Source organism: Sceloporus occidentalis, unplaced genomic scaffold (genome assembly GCF_023333645.1).
Source record: "Sceloporus occidentalis isolate IW3139 unplaced genomic scaffold, rSceOcc1.0.p SCAF_1, whole genome shotgun sequence".
NCBI classification, from domain to species: Eukaryota; Metazoa; Chordata; class Lepidosauria; order Squamata; family Phrynosomatidae; genus Sceloporus; species Sceloporus occidentalis.
Genome location: NW_028316981.1, coordinates 76,043,920 through 76,048,226, shown reverse-complemented (window position 1 = coordinate 76,048,226; position 4,307 = coordinate 76,043,920). Strand labels below are relative to the sequence as shown.

General features: G+C 43.4%; 1 pseudogene; it reads right to left on the bottom strand.

The window, feature by feature from the left end:
* Nucleotides 1–618: 618 nt before the first annotated feature.
* Nucleotides 619–686, bottom strand: LOC149321631 (U5 spliceosomal RNA; annotated as a pseudogene).
* Between the last annotated feature and the right edge of the window lie 3,621 nt (nucleotides 687–4,307).

Genomic DNA, 4,307 nt, shown 5'->3' with positions numbered 1-4,307 from the left:
TTTGTTGGCTCTGTCTTTGCTTGACTGCAGGAACCAAAATGTTATTTCATGAAACATGCTGTCAATCGAAATGCTATTTGGGGATCAGGGAGAAGATGGCAGCCTGGCTTGCTTGGGCAAGCTTAGTGGCTTAAAGTTAGGACTTCAGCACTGAATTCATTAGTTGTTAGGGCAATTTATTTCAAAAATCCATGAAGCATTTTAGTTGCTGAGGGATCACAACCAGACCAAAGGGAGCTTCATGGCTGATTGTGGGTTTGAACTTGAATCTCCTTTTTTTAGTTCAATACCTTAATCACTATACCATTAAGGGATTTTTTAAAAAACCTAAATAATGTTACCAAATGGCAAACTGGACAATCTACTCAGCCAGGAAGGTCTGTGACTAGCCTGTTTCCCAACTCAATCTTATCCTCCCTTCCAACAAGAAATGCCCTGAACAAAAGGCCATTTTAAAACAACACAAGGCACAGAATGGACTACAAGCCTGAGGCAGCAACTCAAAGCATTAATGTCCAGGCACACAGCTCCTGGAAAACTGGTTGTCACAAAATGACTGGTAATTTCTGACTAGATATCTCTATGCTGAGTGAGAATGGCTCCTTACCTGTACTATAGCATACAACTCCACTCCACGGAAATCTTTAGTAAAAGGCGAAAGGTTTATACGATCTGAAGAGAAACCAGGGTATACTATAGCATACAACTCCAATTGGCTCAATTTGTTAGGGACAGTCTGGTTAGTCTTCTGCCCTCTCACTTTTCCCCTGCATTTAAAATGTCCCAATTTCTTTCTCCTCCTGACACTTTTCCCCCTTTCCCTCAGCCTACTTCAGTTACTGCTGAGTCCAAAGTGCAAAAATAGTATGCACTCCATTAACTCAGCTGGGAGAAATGACAGGAGAGGATTGAATCTTGTCCTTCTCAGGAGGCTCAGGCAAAAGCAAACTGCCTCAGCCCCTCCTAGCATGTGTCTTTTTACTCATTAATAACTTTTGTGATTTTGAACACACTCTGATGTTGCTTGGTTAGTTTTTGTCTGTGAAATGTTGTAGGGCATGCCATAGCAAGGTGCAACTGTTGTCCCTTGAAATGCTGGTTTGAGTTGAAGATCTGTGCTTTCAGATGAGTACAAAGATTAAGCATTTTCCTTCTCTCTCTCTCTCTCTCTCTCTCACACACACACACACACACATACACACACTGATTTATCTGGAAGAGGAAAATTAGTCCATAGTAATTTGTCCTTTGATTGATATTTGTGAATACACTTTGGATTATTTTGAAATGCAAGGGTGCCTATCTTCTCTGAGGCTTTAGGGCACAGGAGCAGAGGAAATGAGTAACACAATTTCTGAGGTTAAGGCAGGGATATCCAATTTCCATAAACTGTGGGCACGTACGTCACAGCTACAGCAGGGGGCTGGGGAAGCTGAGTCAGAGAGATTTCTGCGTCAAGTGCCACTTGGTGACTATGGGGAATGTCCATTGGAAGAGAAATGGATCATCTCAGGATTATCTTCCTTTACAAATCTCATTTTGCAGGCATCAGTGGCTCTCCTGAGCAGACCAGGGACACCCTGTGCTTTCTAATTTGTTTGGCACTCAGGAATGCTTTGCATCTCTCAAAATGTCCCAGTGGGATCCAACCTGATCCCAGCAAGTGCAGCCCAAGGCACTTTTTGTGTATGATACTCTGCCTGGAATCACTTGTGTCTTCAAGACACCTGCTCACTTATGGCAACCTCGTGAATTTCATAGGGTTTTCTTAGGCAAGGAATACTCAGAAGTGGCTTTGCCAGTTCCTTCCTCTGAAATATAGCCTACAGTACCTGGTATTTATTGGTGGTCTCCCATTCAAGTATTAAGCAGGGTTCGCCTTGCTTAACTTCCAAAATCAGATGGGATGTTGTGCCTTTAGACACTCCATACAATACTGCTCCTGTCTTTTACAGGCTAGCCTCTAAGTTGTATCCCCCACAGATCCCTCTTCATATCATTCTGAAGGCTATGATTAGTAAGCATTAACCAGGTTTGCCCAGCTTCTCACTTCATAATAGTTTACACTTCTTTAACTCATTAGTAGAAAGGAGAGAGCAGGGGGCATAACCTCGCCCTTCCCAGTAGACTCAGGCAAAGCCAAACTGCTTCAGCCTCTCCTAGACTGTGTCTTCTTCCTCATTAATAATTTTTGACACCTTGAACACAATCTGATGTTGCTTGGCCAAATGTGTTCCAGTTTTCATCTGTGAAATGGAGGGTGTTTGGTTTGTACCAAAGGGTGACAAAACAGCATATACCAAGCAAGGTGGAAGGAGCACTGAAAAGCTCTCTTCCTTGAATTTCAAAGTAAATGGAATGAGAAAAGGTTATCCTGGAAATTAGTACTAATCCTCACAGTTTCTCTCCCAGCTTTTATGGAAGAAGAAAACATCCCTTTGCTGTGGATTCTCTCCCACCCCAACCCTCACCCTCATATGGAAGGCTGTGGTAAGATCCTTTCCACCTAGTCTTCTCCTCCAAAAGATAACAGCTAAAATCCTGTTGGGGAATTGCAGGTGCATAACCGGGAATTATGCATTTGTAACTGTGTGGTATCCATGATCCTTTCATAGTCTCTAGTTTAAGGGAAATGTAGAGATTGTGAAAGTGTTCAATCCCCACTTACCAGGAAGCAGCTGCCCTGATCAACCAGGGCCTGTTCCTCTGCTGCTCAGGAAGATGTTGACTGACAGTCCCTCACCCTCCCATCATGACAGTGATCTCCAGAACTAGGGGGAATTGCAATGGGAGTCAGCTGCTTCCCAAGAGGAAGGGACCCCTGACAACTGCAGTGGCTCCTTCCACTATAAGTGGGGTTTGGGGATGTGATGGGCCAGAATTCACTGTATAGCTCTATAACTATAGTAGTTATGCATTTGTAACTGTCCAGTAGGATTCTGGTCAATGATTCCAGCTGAGGCTGGTGGGAATAGCCCTTGTTTTGTCAAAAGTGGCTTGTGGCTAACCTCAGACAGCAACATCTGAAACTTGTGGTGTAACAACGGGGTGTGGAAAGGAGAAAATTGTGATAAGTTTCCCTTGGTGGGTTAGTCTTTTGATTCTTATGCCTAAGGGCCCTTTCACAGTACACAATTATAGCACTACAGTCCAAGGACTTACAGTTTGGTGAGGAACTGGACCTCTCCAGCTGAGAGTTTCACATTCTCAGCTGTGATAGTACCACTATATTCTGTATAAATGAGTCCTCATATGGAATATTGTACCCAGCCCTGGATTCAATTCAAGAAGGATGTTGACAACCTGGAATGTGTCCAGAGGAGGAGGAACAAAATGGTGAAGGGAAACCATGCCTTATGAGGAGTTACTTATGGAGCTTGGGATGTTTAGCTTGATGAAAAGAAGATTAAGAGGGGACATGGATGAAGGGAATGCTGTGGATGTAGTGTATCTTGATTTCACCTTTGACAAAGTTTCCCATGACATTCGTGCAAACAAGCTTGTAAAAGGTGGGCTAGACAAGGTAACTGTTACATGGATTTGTAATTGGTTGACTGGCCGAACCCAAAGGGTGCTCAACAATGGCTCCTCTTCATCCTGGTGAGAAGTGACCAGTGGGGTCCAACAGGGTTCTGTCCTGGGGCCAATGCTATTCAACATCTTTATCAATGACCTGGATGACAGAATTGGGAGCATACTTATCAAATTTGCACCAAATTAGGAGGAATAGCTAATACCCCAGAGGACAGGATCAAAATTCAAAATGACCTGAATAGACAAGAAAGCTGGGCCAAAGCTAACAAAATGAAATTCAACATGGAGAAATGTAAAGTATTGCACTTAGGGTGGAAAAATAAAATGCACAGATATAGGATTGGGGACACCTGGCTGAATGAAACTACATGTGAAAGGGATCTAGGAGTCCAAGTGGACCACAAGTTGAACATGAGTGAACAGTGTGATGCCGCAGCTAAAAAGGCCAATGCAATTTTAGGCTGCATCAATAAAAGTATAGTGTGTAGATCAAGAGAAGTAATAGTGCCACTGTATTCTGCTTTGGTCAGGCCCCACCTGGAATATTGTGTCCAGTTCTGGGCACCACAATTTAAAAAGGATGTTGAGAAACTGGAGCGTGTCCAAAGGAGGGCGACTAAAATGGTGAAAGATCTGGAAACCATGCCCTATGAGGAACGACTCAGGGAGCTGGGGATGTTTAGCCTGGAGAAGAGAAGGCTAAGAGGTGATATGATAGCCCTGTTTAAATATTTGAAGGGATGTCATGTTGAGGAGGGAGCAAGCTTATTTTC